We start from the raw sequence: 7,904 nt of genomic DNA, 5'->3' as shown, positions 1-7,904 counted from the left end.
GATAGCGCGTGTTTATAGAAATTTCAGAGACACCAAAGCTCTAAAGATCTGTCCAGACACATGCCTTGAATGTCGATCCCAACTAAAGGTGGGAGTAAGCCACAATCCTAATGTTTTAACATCAGTCACAAATTTAATATTTACATCGTTAAGGGTGATGTTAGGTAAAGTAGCCATACTAATTCTTGAAATAAAAGTAGTACCACAGAGTAATATTGCTAAGGTTTTAAAAAAGTTTATTTTAAGGTCATTTAGGTCTGACCATCCTGCTACGCTGTTAGAGTAAAATCTTACTTTGACAAATGCATTAAAGATATTATCAGGAGAAAAGTGTTAGTATACTTGCAGATCATCTGCGTAAAATTTGCATTTGCAGTAACAAATGACTCTTAAAAGATTATTAATAAATATAAAGAACAAGAGCGGGCCAAGAGTACTGCCTTGTGACACACCAGGTGAAGGGACTCTCCAATCAGAAATAGCACGCCCATGTATCGAAACAGCCTGCCTGCGATTCTGAAGATAACTGGAAAACCATCTAATGGATGACCCGTCACAGTTTAAGTGGCATAACTTTTCAAGGAGCAAAGTGTGGGAAACCACGTCAAAGGCTTAAGTAAAATCAAACAACACTAAGATCATTAATTCTTTATTATCAATTCCAATACAAATGTCATCAAGGATACGAAGATGACTGTCTGGGTACCATGCCCTTTTCAAAAACCTGACTGATGATTATCGAGTATATTGCAAGCCTCAAGGTAGCTGATCAATTAATCGTGTACCAGTCGCTCACATACCTAAGACGGTACCAGAAGCTTGGATATTGGTCGAGTATGAGATGGAGATGTAGGGAAACGCACTTCAGCTAATGGGGTAATGAAAGAATTTTTCTAGTCTGTCAGAAAATAAGGTTCTTCGAATGATTTATTAATGATTGATGCTAAGGGTTCGATAAGAGAATTAGAAGCTACCCGTAGCATGTTAGATGAAATGCCGTCACTACCACTAGAATTATAATTAATGTTAGATAGAGCATTGCTAACATCTTTACAAAAAAATTGCTGAAAAGAAAATACTGGCTTAGTATTGTGTAAAGGTATATCTAGTATTCAAAACAGATCAATGTTAGTTATTGGAGGCATAGTAGACAAAATAGACGTATAATTGGTCATGAGGTCATTGGAGGTAAAATATAAAAGTGGAAACTTGAAGCAAGCACCTTTGAATCCCATTTTACGGATTGCAGTCCAGGTCTTCCTGGGGAACAAACAAAATCGAGCCTATTCGTCAGGTACTCCTTTTTAATTGTATCAATGGCGTTTTGTGTAATGCAACGGAGTTCTCTAAAATTTTTAAAATCAACTAGGTTTTGAGTATGGAAAGCACGTTTATGTGCTGCATCCCTAGTTTTCATCTGCCGCTGCAATGATGAAGTTATCCTACTTTTATAAGTATATTTAGTATAGATAGTTTTAAGAGAAGCAACTGCGTCAAAAGATGTCAGAATAGTACTATTGTAATAAAAAAAAAATTGATTGGAATTTTTATTTAGAGAGGCAAAGTTCAATACATTAAAGGTATTTGCAATTATATCATTAAGTTGCTAAGTATCAATGTGGTTGAGCGGCCTAGTTAATAATGTGTTTTTAGCTGGTAATGGTTTCGAAAAATTAAGTAAAAGCATTACAAAGTCGTGTCCTGCAATGAACGGCGTAGATGATTTAGTATAAGAAGCTACATGAGTGAGAGAATAAACTATAAATAGATCAATCCAGGCATGTGAAAGTAGGTCACGGTAAATAGAATGATGGGTGGGTCCAGAGGGTACTTATTCGAGAAAAAATGATTTTAGATGATTACGTAGAAAAGTCGAAGCATTGTTGTTTATGAGCATATTGATGTTAAAATCCCCTGTAATAAGTTGTCGTTTATATTTGGGCAAGAGTCGTGCAGCATTGTCAAAGAATGTATGCGTAAATGGCAAATTAGGGTGTCAATATACTTCTGCTATTAATAAAAAATTGTCAAGCCAAGTAACTTTAGCAATGATAAAGTCGGGTATGTTATTAAACAATGGTTTGGAGGTACTAACAATATTTACCTTGAAACAACTCTGTATGTAGAGCACCACACCATCTTCTTCATTACCCAAGCGATCATTTCTGTAAATTGTATAATTATGTAGGTTCAGAACAGCATTACTGTTGTGATCTTAAAAAAAAATTTCTGGTAATATTTCCATAGGTGCATCGGGTCCACATGCCGCTGTAAGCCTATACACGGAGAGACGGAGTGATCTGGCGTCTACTCCTTGCCAGTTAAGCCAGCGATCTCCCCCCTGGCATCGGATTAAAGATATAAACTGCGCTGATCTTTCCTTCTTTATTTGCCTGGACAACTTTTCTTTCACCATTTTTAGCTTTTCTGTCTCCTTCCTTATTTTGTTCCTTTCCTTCTTGGTCACCTTCATCCATTCTATATCTTAACTCCTTCATCCATTCCTTTACAGCACGCACATTGTATTAGAATTATTGCTCTTTCTCTAAGTCACCACACGCATTGCTTTCTTAACACCTGCTCAAGAATCTCAACCTTTTACTCATTCCCTTAAAAGGCAGCGGCTAGCAATCCACCAAGTCCACTACGCGCATTGCTTTATGCCACTTTAGCTGAGAGACACAATAAGCCGTTGTCAATCTTAACCGCTCCTCTGAAAATTCTCAAATCTTCTACCATCCTGTATTCACGAAAGTCGAGTCCAACAGCTTTCAAACTTTACTTGCTTTCACACGACAACTCCTACACTACACATCAATCTTACTCCCCCATCGTGTGTCTCAATCAGTAGCATTTTAAGCTCAGAGAAAAAACTCGTCTCTAACGTAAGGGCATATTTAACCAGCTCTTTTAGCACCAGTTCCTGCTTTTACCTATTGACCATGACATTTCCAAGTCCGGTGACGAGGACTCAGTAAGGCCGTCACAAATAACTTTGATGCAGCAGATGGGAACAAAAAAAGTCTCGTCAATTCATTTATGCGAGCCACTAGTTAGTTGACAAGGCATGTGGATACTTAAGAGTGTTATAGTTAATTTTACCGTTTACCCACGCTTGCTCAAATCTTTTTACGTTGACATTCAGACTACTGGGCAGAAATCACATTACGGAACCGTCACGTAAGCCTCGCAGCAAGGAAGATCCGCGGGAGGCCAAGGCATGATACTGAGCTCGGTCAGCCTCCGCGACAAATTTATGACGCGCACACCACGAACGCGATACACACGCGCAAGCTGCCGCAAAGTTAAACCTCACCCAGGCCCAGCACGTCAGCCACACCCACTTTCCGACCAAGCCCAACACGCCCCGCTCCTCAAAGCCAATCCTTATTCCAAAGTTACAGATCCAATTCGCCGAATTCCCTTACCTACATTACTTTATCGACTAGAGGCTCTTTATCTTGAAGACCTGCTGCAGATATGGATAGGAACTGGCGCGACAGCTCCACGTGGCCCTCTCCTGGATTTTCAAGGTCCAAGGGGACGATCCGGACACCGTCGCAACTGCGGTGCTCTTCGCGTTCCAAACCCTATCTCCCAGCTAGAGGTTTCCAGAGAAATCGAACGCTTATGCAAAAAAGAAAACTCTTCCCGGACCTCCCATCGGCGTGTCCAGGTCACTTTGGGTAACCCCGATGAACACTGTTGCGAGAGCTCAAATTTTAAGCGGTTTCGCTGCCGGGTTCCGGAATAGAAACCGGATTCCTTTCAATCGACGGGTGTGTGCTTTCAATTATTGAAAACAATAAATCTAAACACCGTCATTGACATAGGATTTCTTCTAAGGCTTAGGATCGATTGACTCGTGCGCAATGGCTGTTCACACGAAGCCCTTCTCCACGTCAGTCCTCCAGGGCCTCGCTGGAGTATTTGCTACCACCACCAAGATCTGCACCTACGGGGGCTCCAGACAGGCTCATGCCCAGACCCTTCTGCGCACACCGCCGCGACCCTACTCGTCAAAGCTTCATGACGTTGAAAAATTGCTTTTACAACGCCCCACTTGCCACTGACGGCCGAGTATAGGCGCAATCCTTCAGCGCCATCGATTTTCAGGGCTAGTTGCTTTGACAGGTGAGTTGTTACACACTCTTTAGTAGATTGAAGCTTCCATGGCCACCGTCCTGCTGTCTTAAGCAACCAACGCCTTCCATGGTATCCCACAAGCTTCAACTTTGGTGCCGTAGCTCAGTGTTTGGTTTGTCCCACGGCGCCAGTTCCACTGACCAAACTTAGGCCACTTGGCACTCTAATTTTTTTTTTGTTGTATATAAATCTTGTGGTTTTAATATTTAATTAGGCCAGAGATCTCACCCATTTAAAGTTTGAGAATAGGTTGAGGTAGTTTCGGCTACGGACCTCCATGAGAGTCTTCCATGACTTTGTTCTGATCAGGTATAGTTCACCATTTTTCGAGTCCCAACGTGTACGTTCTTGGTGCGCCTTAGCTAGCAATAAGCACGAGACGCCCCAGGAGTGCAGATCTGCATACGTGACGCAAATCATCCTTTCTTAGGTGTGGAGCACGAAGCTCGCAAACTTTTACTCTTATTGCGCCTTTAGGCTTAAATTTTTTTGTATAAAATAATACCAGTCCCAATGACTTGCGTACATGTTAGACTTCTTGATCCGTGTTTCAAGACCGGTCCTGAAACTATCCAAAGCAAAAGCGTCGCTGACCAGTAATTTTAATTGAAAAGCGCTAGGCTTTTCCAAGCCAGTTCGAGAATTTTGGTGCTTAAAAGAGCCAAGCGCGCACAGCAATGGCAGGAGGTCCGTTAAATCCGAGTGAGACTCGTTCGATTGCCAAGCCGAACATATTCGAAAGTATGACTTTAAACCAATCTTGATCACAACTTTCTTATACCGTTGGGCAGTCACTTAGGTAAATGACACCGATGGTCTGCCGTGTCCGTTTGGCACGATAGTCTACCGTACGGGCCGTTGATTGACACCCAATCGGTCGCGACGTCCTACTAGGAGAGAAGTGCACGCCGGCATTGTCAGACAAGACGCATGACAACGTGCCCCGAACACGCTAAATATCTAAAAACACCACATACTCAAGCATCTTGATCATACGCAAGTCAACAGCCACTAACGCTGAATTTTACCATTCGAACTTTTGGATGTCTCAGACTTAAACCTAAATGATTTCGCGTACTTCCAAATTCTTTTTTTAAAGTTCCTTCTAACTTTTTCTCACTTTTTTTTTATATTGGTTGTGTTCTTATATTCAGCCTTAGATAGAGCATGCAACTCGTTGAGAGCTACACTCTTAAGCGACCCGACTCTAAAGAAAGGTTCTCTCACGGCATGCTTCGACCAAATGGTTCGACCGAATGGACCAAGAGTCCTCGGTCGCTATGAGCCTTGCATTCTCTGCAGGTAAGTTGCCTTGTTGAAGATGGATTTAGACGCAAAGCAATGCCATGGGTTAATCGAACCCTCCCAAACACCACATTTTCGAACGGCGGAACTGTGAAATTTAGTGTTAGGCTTTTTCCTGTTCGCTTGCCTCTAGTTGGGAAATTCTTGTTAGTTTCGTTTTCTCCGCCCAATAATATGCTCAAGTTCAGCGGGTACCCTCGCCTTCTCTGAGGTTGGCTCGAATAATTTTATTACACAATAATAATTTTTTCTGGGTAATGTGCTTCCGAAAAATAATGAAAAGCAAAAAAAATTATTTATAATTATGTATAACGTTAAAGAAACAAATGAAAAATTACAAAAAACAAAGAAAAACACAGAAAGACAGCATTGATCGCATGGCTGTTTCTTTTTTCTTACCTTTTTCCACTTCTGTGACACAATTTTTTTTGTTTTGTTTTTTATTTTGCGACACGGAAGTGTTTTTAACGATTTTACGGCTTGACCAGTCCACTTTTGAACCAACAGTAATCAGATTAATACTTATTACAAAAAAGATCCGGGACTAATTCGAACGACTACAGAGGAAATTCAACGAAAAAATAAAAAGAATACCAAATAATTAAAACAGCATTATCGTTGTCACTCTCAATAGTCATTTTTGTCAAATGTATCTAAATTTCTCGGTTTTGTTGGTAATGCGCATCTTTAACGAGATATACAATGTTGACGATTTGGCGAGTACGCTTTAGTCATCGTTTGCAGAACTATTATAAAAATAACTGGGTGCAATCTTACGTTTGACTTGATAAGCGTGCATGCACGACCCGTCAAACCTTGCTTCGTACGAAATGCATTTTATCAATTGAAAAACGAGACTTTTTCTTTTGAATGAAAAGAAATTTCCAACCTTCGTGACAACGTTTTCTATTTGCATTATCGTATCACCATCGACAATCTATTACTGTATTATTTTTTTATCTCTTCTTTTTTAATTTTCCTTTTTATTTAGAGCGACACATTTATTTTCGTACCAACGACCAATTTTTTCGCTTTTACACGTGAAATTTCTCTAACAGGTCGTTAATAATGACGATTTGGGGTTCTTTATGACCAGCAATTTTTTTGTTCTCTTATTGAAGGACCTTTAGCCAGTTGTGGTCCAGAAAATATATTCAACGACCGCAATGTGCGTTCAAAGTGTCGATGTTCATGTGTCCTGCAGTTTACAAGTTGACGCACAATTAGCTGCGTTCTTTATCGATCCACGAGCCAAGTGATCCACTGTTCAGGGTAATCAATTTTCTTTCTTTTTCACTTCCAACTTTTATGTGTAACTTTTTTCTTCTTGTATTTATTCTCAGCCAAACTAGACTTTTTGCAATCGAAAGACCAACACAAAACACAACATAGAGCCAGGTTTTTCCGATTATAACACGCTTAACAGTTTGCCGTTTGGCCACCACTACGTCCCGTAAATGAGACACAAGTAGCAGGCATTAGGGCGCACCTTAAGACACTACAAAATTTTTTGTTAACGAGCGCTGTCTCCTATTTTTTCTTTTCTTGAGAACAAGGTGGAAGGAGCAACGGCAACACTCACACAGTTTATAATTTTTCACAACATTTAAACGCAAGGTCTCGGCTTTACGGACATAAAATTATTTTAAAATTTCAGATAGTAACGAGTATGCTTTTATTCTCGTCGGCTTAATTATATCTTTAAAAGGAAGAGATTCTATGACCATTATATATGAATGTTGCTTCCAGTACTACAAGGCTTTTTACAAAATAACCGTCGGCTTGAATGAAACGCTTCCAGTCAAAATTTCATGTTTGGGATAAAACCCCTGACGAGAGCACTTAGGTCACCTTGGCAATACACTGGTTAATGAAAAAAAAAGGATCTGGTGTGCTCGCGCAACCTTAATTTGTAGTCGGGTGCGCAGAGATAGGAAAAACCAACCTGATTGTTAATTTGAACAATTAGAGAACAATGACGCTAGGCATTGGCGCACGCATCAAAACCTACGACCACAAATCTGTTGACTTAATTTTTCATTCTCCTCTACAAAAGGGGATAAAAAAAAAAGAAGCGTCGTGTGAGGCGTGTAAATCAGACGATTATTGTTTTTTCTTTAGCACAGCTTTTAAACAAAATTTGATTCTTTCGTTTGCTTTTTTTTTCTCAACTTGATTTAATTATTTCATTTTCAGTAGCGACGGGCTGAGTAAACAAAGGGTGAAGACGTTATTTACTTAAGCTTATGACTCGTGCTTACTGGAAATTCTTTGTTTACGGGAAATAATTTCAACCCCTAATCCCAAGCATGAAGGAGATTTAGCGGGTTACCCGGGCCCTTTGGCCAGGAAGAAGAAGCTGATCCCTTAATTGTAGCGTGCGTTCGGCTCAGAAAGTCTAAGGGCATCACAAACTTGTTATTGCGTAATCTTAAGTGGCTAGACTTTATCTG

At 40.2% G+C, this 7,904-nt stretch overlaps 2 pseudogenes; both read right to left on the bottom strand.

Moving 5' to 3' along the window:
- Window positions 1-2,963: 2,963 nt before the first annotated feature.
- On the bottom strand, window positions 2,964-5,666 carry LOC149374061 (large subunit ribosomal RNA; annotated as a pseudogene).
- Window positions 5,667-6,571: 905 nt separating this feature from the next.
- LOC149374060 (5.8S ribosomal RNA) lies at window positions 6,572-6,726 on the bottom strand (annotated as a pseudogene).
- Between the last annotated feature and the right edge of the window lie 1,178 nt (window positions 6,727-7,904).

This window comes from Copidosoma floridanum, unplaced genomic scaffold (assembly GCF_036245765.1).
Source record: "Copidosoma floridanum isolate Cflo_tuat_1 unplaced genomic scaffold, Cflo_Japanese_pri ptg000022l, whole genome shotgun sequence".
NCBI lineage: Eukaryota > Metazoa > Arthropoda > Insecta > Hymenoptera > Encyrtidae > Copidosoma > Copidosoma floridanum.
Note: the sequence above shows the minus strand (reverse complement) of the source record. Positions and strands in the feature narration are given on the sequence as shown.